General features: G+C 45.9%; 1 pseudogene; it reads right to left on the minus strand.

Annotated features, from left to right (window-relative positions):
• Nucleotides 1-301: 301 nt before the first annotated feature.
• Nucleotides 302-9,868, minus strand: LOC137361731 (uncharacterized; annotated as a pseudogene).
• Nucleotides 9,869-11,460: the final 1,592 nt, after the last annotated feature.

Consider the following 11,460-nt stretch of genomic DNA (forward strand, 5'->3'; position numbering starts at 1 on the left):
CCATAAACTGGTGCATTCTCCATGGCAACGTCTCTACCAATCAGAATCCACTTGCCAACCAATCAGCACTCTCTTACATAGTATAAATGTATTGCTTATCTTTACATTGGTATTCTATAGATTTGTCCTGATGGGTGAAAGATGAAAATGTTCGACAAATGTTTTTGTTTTCAGCAATACTCAAAAAAATTAAGAAGTATATCAAATTGTCTCAAAAGTAGAACCTTATATTAATTCACTTCTGTCCCACATCGGAATTTGCAGGCTTTTATTATGAGATTCGTCAATCGAAACCAATGTCTTAATTGATCGTTTTAAACGTGGCTCTCTGATAGGTTGTGAAATCTTCCATTTCAGATCCCGCCAGTCGGCGGTTTGCTGCGCTGGTAATTTTATCATGAAGGCAGTTTTGTGTGGTCACTTGGCTCCCGCTTTTCCCAGTCCTTTGACTACTTGCCCTCTCCCAGACATGTCGCCTCTTCACTCGAATCAGTCTTGAATGAGAAGGGAACTTCTACAGGCTCCTTTTTTTTTAATACAGCCTGCCCCGAACTGCCTTCGAATAAGGACAGATGGAGAGCAGGAAAAGGAGGAGACCAAGTGAGGATTAAACAGAGTGTGGGAGAGGAGAGAGACAGTACAGAGAATGGTCTCTGATCGCTCTGCGCCCCCATCTCCAGCTTCAACCGTTTTCACAATCATAGAACCGAAGTATAAACTCTGACAGACTGGGACTCCATCACCAGGTATTTTCAGATGCCCTGGGCTTTTCACTAACCACGTGTTACAATGAACAGACAGTAATATTCCTTTCTAAATATCTTCTATCTCAAGTCAACCTGTCTCCTACCATTCCAGTCTGCAGTCCACTCCAGTTACTGCGCTCCTATCTCCACTGGCTCGAATTTCAACAGGGTTCCCGCTGGCCCTGAATTCCCCAGAGCAGAGGAAATGTATCTGCAGCTTTTTTATTGGATGTGGGCGTCACTGTCAAGGCCAGCATTTGTTGTTCATCTCGAATTAACAACTGAGTGACTTGCAAGGCAATTTCAGGGGGCAGTTAAGAGTAAACCACATTGCAGTGGGTCTGGAGTCACATGTATGCCAGACCAGGTAAGTACGGCAGATGTCCATCCCTAAAGGGCATTTGTGAACGAAATTTATTTTTTTGCTGACAATTGATGATAGTTTCATGGCACCATTACTGAGACTGTCTTTCATAGAATCATATAATAGAATCATAGAAAGTTTATAGCACAGAAAGAGGCCACTTGGCCCATCGTGTCTGCACCGACGGTGAATCGAGCCACCCAGACTAACCCATCTTCCAGCATTTATTCCATAGCCCTGCACGTGACAGCACTCCAGGTGTATATCCAGACTCCTTTTGAATGAGTTGAGCGTTCCTGCCTTTACAGCCCTGACAGAAAGTGAGTTCCAGAGCCCCGCCACCCACAGGGTGAAAAACATTTCCTCATCTCCCCTAGAAGCTTTCTACCAATCACTTTAAATCTATGCCCCACTCGTCATTGACCTCTCTGGTATGATAAATAGGCCCTTCACTTCCACTCTATCCAGGCCCCTCAAAATGTTGTACGTCTCCATCAGATCTCCACTCAGCCTCCTCTGTTCCAAGGAAAACAACCACTGCCTATCCAATCTTTCATCACATCTGTATTTTTCCAGTCCTGGCAACATCCTCATAAATCTCCTCTGTACCCTAGTGTAATTTCTGAAATGAGGTGACAGATTTTTCAGTTCCAGAATTTTTTTTCTATTTATTTATTGAATTTAAATTCCACCAGCTGCCGTGGTGGGATTTGAAACAACATCCCCAAAATATTATCCTGGACTTCTGGATTACCAGCTCAGTGACATTACTACACCAACGTCTGCCCTTCAACAGGGAGAATGGGCGCTCAGTTCTCAGTTTCTCCTCAGGCTTTCAATCATATTCAAACAAAGTTACTCTCTTTGTCTCTCTCCAACCTTAGCTCCTTCTTCTATCCCCCACCACCACATACACACACACACACACACACACACACGTACACACACACACGTACACACACACACACACACGTACACACACACACACACACACACACACACACACACACACACACACACACACACACACACACACACACACACACACACACACACACACACACACACACAAACACACACACATTGACCTGAAACGTTAACTCAGGTTCACTCTCCAGAGATGCTGCCAAACCTGCTGAGTGTTTCCAGCACTTTCTTTGTCCACTTCGCCTTGAATGTTGTTTCCTTCTCCACTTTCTGCCAGCTCGCCATATTCCTTGATTATATGAGAGACCAAAAATCTGTCCATCCCGACCTGAAATGTATTCAATGACAGGGAATCCACAACACTATGGGGACGAGCATTCCAAAGTTTCACAGCCCTTTGAGTGAAGTAATTTCACCTCATCCAACTCCTAAATGATCGCACCCATATCCTGAGACTGTGTCCCCCTGTGTTACATTCCTCGACAAGCGGATACAATCTCTTATTGTCTACCATATCCAGCTCCTTCAGAATCTTGCATGTTTCAATGAGATTGCCTCTCATTCTCTAAACTCCAGACAATATAGACTCAATATGCTCAGCCTCCCTTATTAGGGAAACCCCCTCACCCTAAGATTTACTGAACCTTCGCTGAACCGCCTCCAATACAAGTATATCCTTTCTTAAATGTTGAGATGAAAACTGCACACCGTACTCCAGATGTGGTCTCACCAATAGCCTGTACAATTGTAACAAGACTTCTTTATTCCTTTACTCCAACCCCCTTGTAATAAAGGCTGACATGACATTTTGCCTTCCTAAATGGTTGCTGTGCCTGCACGCGAAATTTCTGTATTCCTCTACAAGCTTACCCAAGACTGTTTGAACAGCAGCACTTACAAGTTTCAGGGACAGGTTAGGTACTGAATAATCCGCGCTCTGCCAGACAGTGCACAGTCAGGCACTGACAGTTAGGTTCTCTCCTGATGTCCAGGAAAATCTAGGATGGATAAACTCACCTGCACATCATAGGGGGAGACAATATCTGTCTCACACACAGCACTGAACGTGTGCTCTCAGACACAGTAACTGCCCACCTGTCCATACAGTCCAGGGAAACAGTCCAGGTGAGACACTGCCCCTGCGATCTCCCATCAACTTTCCATCAGCAGAGAGAAAGGCAAGGGTGAGGACAGGAGCAGTCCCAGCTTCCAAATGGTACTGCACTTTGATGAGACAAGCGATGCATTCTTGCCCCTCACAGATATTTCACCACAGACAGGGACATTATTAATCTCACACTTTGGAAATGTGTCAGAGACTGAGAAATAACAACGTTCCAGATTAACCCTCTCTTGCTTGTCGAGCTGTCTGCAGTCTGGCAGCTGAGGGCAGTTGGTTAATACCCTCAGTGACCCTGTGTATCATTCTGATTAAATTAATCAGATACTTTTGTCATTATGAAAATTTCAAACAAGGTTAACTGTCAGTCATCATAAACTGTTGTATTTTCCATGGCAACGCCTCTACCAATAAGAGTCCAGCTGCCAACCAATCAGCACTCTCTTCTTATACAGTATAATTTCTTGCTTCTCCTTACATTGGTATTCTTGCGGCTTGTCCTGATGAGTGCAAGACGAAAACTTCGATAAAATGTCTCTATTGTCAGCAATACTCAAGCTCTGAGCAACCAAACGACTAATTTTATCTGCAAATGTTGCCTCATAGATTAACTCCTACACAATCCCAGCAAATACACTGAGACCCTCTTCCCTCCCACCTCTCACCAGGATTGGTTTGAGAAATTTCCCTTCAGGGTCACAGTCGGTGAAAGATTATTTACATCAGAAGATACTGAGAGAAACTGAGAGAAGGGTTCTATCTAGTTGAATAGTTCTAGATTGTTAAGTCAGTTTCAATTGCAAACACTCAGTTGGACATCAGTGAAGTCAATTTCAGTCGGAAATTTCGGCGCACACTCCAGTGCCAGTACTGAGGGAGTGCTGCTCTGTCAGAAGTACCGTCGACCAGATCAGATATTAAAATAAGACGCCAATTGCCCTCTCAGGTAGATGTAACAGATCCCATGGCATTAGTCTGAAGAAGAGCAGTAGTGGTGGTGGGGGGGGGTGGGTCTCCCCGGTATCCTGTGGCCGAATATTTATCAGTCAACCAACATTACTGCAGCAAATTATCTAGGTTTTGGAATCTGGCTTTTGCGGGGTCTTGCTGTGCATAAACTGGCTTCCGATTTTCCTCCATCACAACAGCGACTGCACTTCCCGTATTACTTCATTGGCTGTTGAGCGTTAGGAGACGCACTGAGGTCGTGAAGGGCGCTATAGAAATGCAAGTCTTTCTTCACTGCTGACAACGCATCATTCCGGGAATACAGAGTCTGAATTTCAAAGATTTAATATTTAAATCACGTATACAAAAACTGTGTGCCGACATTATTAACAATATATCAACACTCTTTGCTACTCAAGTCCTTCCCAAAGGAGTTCCCATGGTTTCAGTATGAGGATTGTCAGTGTATTGTCATCAGTCAGGTTTTAATAGATGCTCATAGTCTGTGGTCTCTCAGAACCCGTGTCTGAGGGATCTTGCTCACAGTCTGAAGTATCACTGCTGTCCCCAGTGCAGTCTGCTCTAGCCCGCTTCCTGGCCGTGTGGCCGCACTGGGTTGTGGAATGGACGCGGGCACGGGTGCAATGTCACCCCGCGAGAGGGCAGAATGCACCAGATGCACGGTGCCAATCTCATGCGGCCAGGACTCAGCACTGACCGGTGGGAGAGTTGACTGCAGCAGAGCTGTGACACGACCGAAGCCACGGTCAATATATCCAACCAGCCTTTCCAAACCGGATGAGACAGTGCAGGTTAGAGCCTGAAAGGCGCCTGTTTGAGCCTCAATCAACGATGCCAGGGCGGGGACCACCGGATCCTGGGCAGGGGGCATCACTGTGGCATCCGTGGAGCTGACCGTAGGCTCCTTGGTGGACTGCACCGTGGTGAGGTCTTGTGACAGAGCACCACCCAGTATGGACACAGACTCCTCCATCCTCTCAGACAGGGTGAGGCAGTTCTTGGACAGGTTGTCCAGTGCCTCCAGCAGTTGATGATGCACATGGAAGATCCTCCTTTTAAAGGCTGGGCTAGTGAACTCTCCATCCTTGTCCTCTTCGGCAGAGCTGGAAGCTGAGCTTGTCCTTCGGCCATCCATCTCCTGCACTCTCCTTTCCACTGTGGCCAGCTTCTGCTCATCATTCCTGAATGATTCACTCTCTGTGCATCCAGACAACTGGACATCTCTTCCACCAGCGAATCCCGTGTTGGTGTCCTGGAAGTTTGGAGCCGGTGACAAAGCCTTTTCTGTTCGCTGGTCCTCTTCCATCTCATACACCGCAGGACCCAAGTAATGGCTCAGACCTGGAACAGAGGGGAGAGGAGCAAGTGTCAGTGTGTGAGGGGAAGTTTAGATAGCAGCAAGGTGAGGGGGCAGCACAATGTGAGTGCAGGGGCGCCACAACGTCCACGTGATTGCTTAACAGAAGAGAGAGGATAAGAGTATTAGATCTTCACCCTGTGTCAACCGGCCTCCAACACTGTCATTCTGCATTTTTCTCCAGCTGCCGAGCCATATGATATCCAGAGATTCTTGCTCCAACTGGGTGAGCTCCTGAATACAGGTCCTCTTCCTGGGCTTGTGTGCCAGTTTGTCCTGTGGAGAGAGTGGGAGGAAGTTAGTCTCTGCTGTCTGAGGCTGTAATCTGCAGAGGTGTTGGGGCAACTCCAGATAAAGGAAGAAAACGTGCATTTTTATAGCACCATTCAGGAATCAAGATGTCCCGAACACTCTACAGCCACTGGAGGACTTTGGAAATCTCGTCACTGCTGTAATGTAGGAAATGCTGCTGCCAATTTTCCAGCAGCGTGCTCCCACTTTGTGATCAATGACCAGATAATGTGTTTCAGTGCAGTTTGTTGGGGGATAAATGTTCGCCCAGGGAACCCAGGTGAACTCTCTTGTTCTCCTTCAAAATAGTGCAATGAGATTGTTTACACCCTCTGAGAGGACAGGACCGTGGTCTGACATCCAGGGCAATTTGGCAAATGGGATCCAAAATTGGCTTAGTGGCAGGAAACAGAGGGTAATAGTCGGCGGGTGTAGTTGCGAGTGGAAGCCTGTGACCAGTGGTGTACCACAGGGATCGGTGCTTGGACCCTTGCTGTTTGTAGAGTACATTAATGATTTAGACATGAATATAATAGGTATGATTAGTAAGTTTGCAGATGACACGATAATTGGTGTTGTCGTAAATAGTGATGAGGGAAGCCTTAGATTACAGGATGATATAGATGGGCTGGTAAGATGGGCGGAGCAGTGGCAAATGGAATGTAATCCTGAGAAGTGTGAGGTGATGCATTTTGAGAGGACCTGCAAGCCAAATGAATATACGATGGATGATAGGAAGTGCAGAGGGTCAGAGAGACCTTGGTGTACTTGCCCATAGATCACTGAAGGCCGCAGCACCGGTAGATAAAATGGTTAGGAAGGCAGATGGGATACATGCCCTTATTAGGCAAGGCATAAAAATAAGAGCAGGGAGGTTATGATGGATCTGTATAAAACGCTAGTTAGGCCACAGCTGGAGTATTGTGTTCAGTACTGGGCTCCAGACTATAGGAAGGATGCGATTTCACTGGAGAAGGCGAGGGTTGTTTTCCATAGAGCAGCGATGGCTGAGGGGGGACATGATTGAGGTAGACTAAATAATGAAGGGCATTGATAGGTTAGATAGAAAGAAACGTTTTCTCTTAGTGGAGTGGTCAATAACCAGGGGGCACAGATTTAAGCGACGGGGAAGGAGGTTTAGAGGGGATTGAGGAAAAATGTTTTCACCCAGAGCGTGGTTGGAATCTGGAACGCACTGCCTGAAGGTGTGTTAGAGGCAGAAACCCACACAACACTTAAGAAGAATTTAGATGAGCACTTGAAACGCCATAACATGCAAGGCGATAGGCCAAGTGCTGGAAAATGGGATTAGAATCGTTAGGTGCTTGATGGCCGGCACAGACACCATGGGCTGAAGGGCCTGTTTCTGTGCTGTATAAATTTATGACTATCTCACCTAAACTTAAACACCATTGTTAACCTAGATAATGCTCTTTAGTCTGTGAAATAGGACTGTAATCCACCATCTCTGACCCGAAGGTGACCTACTGAACTATGGAAGATACAAACAAAGATACGGGGCTGCATTTGTATTGCAACTTTGAAGACCAGATAGCGTTGTCAAATGCTTTATCGCCAATGAAGTACTTTGAAGTGTATTCGCTGTTGGAATGGCTGAAATGCGGCAGTCACTGTGTACACAGCAAGATCCCAAATTCAGCAATGTGATTCTGACCTGATCATCTGCTTTTGTGTTGCTGATTGAGGGATTAATATTGGGGAGAATTGTCCCTCTGCTCTTCCTCCACATAGTGGCCATGGGATCATTTACATCTACCTGAAAGGCCTGACGGGATCTCTCTTTGTCATTGCATCGGAAACGTGTCACCTCTGACTGTCTTACAATTGTATGGGGACCTGGTGAGACTGCACCTGGAGTACTGTGTACAGTTTGGTCTCCGCACCGATCGAAGGATATATTTCCCTGGAGGTAGTTCTGGTTTGGTACCACGGATGAGACGGTTGTCCTACGTTGTGATGCTGAGCAAATTGTGCTCATACTCTCGGCAGTTTAGAAGAATGAGAGGTGGTGGTTCACATTCGTACCAACGACTTAGGTAGAAAGAGGTATGAGGTCCTGCAACAAGAATTTAGGGAGCTAGGTGGCAGATTAAAAAGCAGCACGTCAAAAGTTGTAATCTCTGGATTACTCCCGGTACCATGTCCTACTGAGCATAGGAAGAGAATGATAGAGCAGATGAATGCGTGGCTGATGAAATGGTGCATGAGGGAGGGCTTTAGTTTGCTAGATCACTGGGTCTGTTTCTGGCGAAGGTGTGACCTGTACAAGTTGGAAACGTTGCACCTGGCCCAGAACGGGACCAACATACTTGCTGGGAGGTTTGTTAGTGCTTTTGGCGGGGTAGGGGTGGGGTGGTTAAATTATTTTGTCAGGGGATGGGATACAGAGTGGCAGTACAGTAAGGGGTGATACGCAGTCTAATATGGAGGAGCAATTGAGACAGTCTGGAAGGCAGTGCAAGTATAGACCTGTTAATGCACAAGCGAATAAATGCAAGGCTGGATTACATCTGTTTTAAAGAAAGGATTCTTCCTAGTAAGGCTGATGAATTGAGGGCGTTGATTAACACATGGGAATATGATATTATTGCTATCAAAGTGACATGGTTGAGGAAAGGGCAGGCCAGGCAGCTCAATATTCCAGGGTATAGAATCTTCAGGCGTGACAGGGGAGGGGCTAAAAGAGGAGGTGGCATTGGACTGTTGATCTGGAAGTCAATTACTGCAGTAAGGAGGGATGATATCTTAGAAGGTTCCTCAAAAGCGGAGGGGTCAATAATCAGTGGGCACAGATTTCAGGTAAGGGGCAGGAGGTTTAGACGGGACGTGAGGAAAAAAAATTTCACCCAGAGGGTGGTTGGAATCTGGAACACACTGACTCAAGGGGTGGCAGAGGCAGGAAACCTCACAACATTTAAGAAGTATTTAGATGAGCACTTGAAACGCTGTAGCGTGAAGGCTACGGGCCAAGTACTGGAAAATGGGATTAGAATAGATAGGTGCTTGATGACTGGCACAGACATGATGGGTCGAATCACTTGTTTCTGTGCTGTATAACTCAATGATCGCATTGAAACATATATAAAACTGAAGGAGGTTGATAAGGTAGACACTGAGTGGGTTTTCCTCTGGCTGGGGAATCTAGACACAGGGACACAGCCTCAGTATTAGGAGCCAATCATGTAGGACTGAGAGGAGGAGAAATGTATTCACTCAGAGGATGTGAAACATTGGAATTCTTCATCTCAGAATGTTGCAGACGCCTCATCTTTGAGTATTAACAAGTCTGTGATTGATATTTTTGTAAACTCTCAGGGAATCGAGGAATATGGGGAGCAGGTGGAAAAATTGAGCTGATGCAGAAGATCAGCCATGATTGTATTGAAGGTTGGAGCAGATTTGAGGGACCATATGATCTATCCCTGCTCCTCGTGGCCTTAGGCAGCACTTGCTAATTGGTGTGTCAAGTTAGCTTGTTGTGCTCAGGTCCTGGAGTGGAACCTGAACTCACAAAGTTGTGACTGAGAGGTCACAGTGTTACCAACAGAGCCGCAGAACTATGCACCAGAATGAGAGCAGGAATGAGGGTCTTCAGTTAATGTGGAGAGACTGGAGAAGCTGGGATTGTTCTCCTTAGAGCAGGGTAATAAAATGGGAGATTTAATAGAGGTGTTCAAATTGGGCGGGTTTTATGCAGCAAATAAGGAGAAACTATTTTTCTGCACCTGTTCAAATCGAGCAGGGAGATCTTCCATGTCACACGTGACTTGTTTAACCCAATCATGGTAAGGACGCACTTCTGACAGTGTCGCAGTCCCTGAGCAGTGCACCAGGAGTCTTACCCTTGCAGTACGGGTGATGTCATTGAACTTCTTGCGGCACTGCCCCCCTGTCCGAATGATATCAGTCCTGGCATTCACATTGAGGGCCACCTCGTCACAGGCCTGGTGTAGTGTCTGTCTGGGCATCTTCCTCCCATCCGAGGGGAAGAAGACTTACTTGAGGGACCTCACCTGCTCCATCAGAATCTCCACTGCTGCATCGCTGAATCTCGGAGCTTTCGAGTCCGACATGTTTCAGGGACGGAGGCAGCGAAGAAGCAGCGACTGCAGCCGAAGTGATGGAGGAGAGAGAGGTTTAAAGAGCGCCGTGCCCGCCGGAAATCCCAGCCGCCGGAAATTCCCAACCTTCCAGCTGGGCGAACAGTCCGTCAGTGCACCGCACGCTGGTTACTTATCCCAATCCCATACAAAGACAGGCCGCCAGTCAAAGTGATTCCTGCCAATGACAGGAGTTTTCAACACTCCCGCCTGATATCTGTCCGCACTCAAAATTCTCCCTGGTTCAGACAGCAGCGGTGCTGCTCTATAAAGAGCTGTGTTAAAGCACCACAAACACTGTCTGAAATGCAACCCCCACCTCTTATTTAATGTTGAATTCCTTGCCTTAACATTTGCAGCACATCACACAGACAGTATTCTGCAGGTATTTTGTTCAATACAAACTTGCTGACTGATTTCTTTGAACAGGAGATAAATACACCATACACAGATTGTCAAATAGATGATTAATAGTGTATCTATGACTAACTGTACTGTGTATGAATGTAATATTAATTCTGTATCTGTCAGTATCTGGTTTTGTGTGTGAATGTGCTATGAATTTTTCATCTGTCACTATCTGGGACTATGTGTGAATACAGGATTAATTCTGACTCAGATAAAAACTGAAGGTGCTGGGAATACTCAGCAGCAGAGTTAATTTTTCAGGTCTGCGACCTTTCATCGGAACTGTTAAAGGATAGAAATGTAACAGGCTATGAACAAGTGAAGACTGGGCGGGGTTGAGGGGAAGAAGAACACAAGGGAAGGTGTGTGAGAGGATGAGGGCAGGAGAGAATAAATGATAAAGAGGTCATGGAACAAAGGCAAAGTGAGTGTCAATTTTTGTACTAAAAGACATAGCATTATTCTGGAGAGAGTGTTAATGACAGAATAATGAACAGATCTGTCCAAATGCAAACATCTGGAAAAGAAGAAGTTTGATGCAGGCCCATGGTTAAAATAAAATGAAATACAAAAGTCAAGTCATACTCTGAAGTTTCTGAGCTCACTGTTGAGTCCAGGAGGCTGTCGTGTGCCTACATTCTGTCCCTGTCACTCTCTGCTACTGTGAGTGCATGTGGGAATAATTCTGTCTGTCACTCTCTGGTCATTCTCGATCTGAAACTTCCTGATACTTGAAACTTCCTGATACTATGCATGAGGGACGGAGACACTCTCTACGTGTAAATCTCTGCTACAGATTATGAGTTTGGGATTCATTCGACCCCCTCTGGTACTGTGGGTGATGTAATCATTCTGTGTCTGGTCAGTCTCTCGTACTCTATGCTATTGTGGGGTACAAAATGTACATACTGTATCTGTCAGTCCCCGATAAAATATGATTTCTGCATTAATTCTGCATTGGTCTGACGGTGTTACTGCATATGAGTGTGGGATTCATTCTGTACTTGTCCGTTTCTGGGACTGTGTGTGTATGGGATGTATTCAGTTTCTCTTCGCTCTGATACTTTAAGTGTGAGTTCAGTTCTATACCTGAGGATGAGTTTATTTTGTTGCTGTTGTTGTTTGTAGCAATCTCTGGTATAACGGGTAACTGAGAG

Source organism: Heterodontus francisci, unplaced genomic scaffold (assembly GCF_036365525.1).
Source record: "Heterodontus francisci isolate sHetFra1 unplaced genomic scaffold, sHetFra1.hap1 HAP1_SCAFFOLD_1255, whole genome shotgun sequence".
NCBI classification, from domain to species: domain Eukaryota; kingdom Metazoa; phylum Chordata; class Chondrichthyes; order Heterodontiformes; family Heterodontidae; genus Heterodontus; species Heterodontus francisci.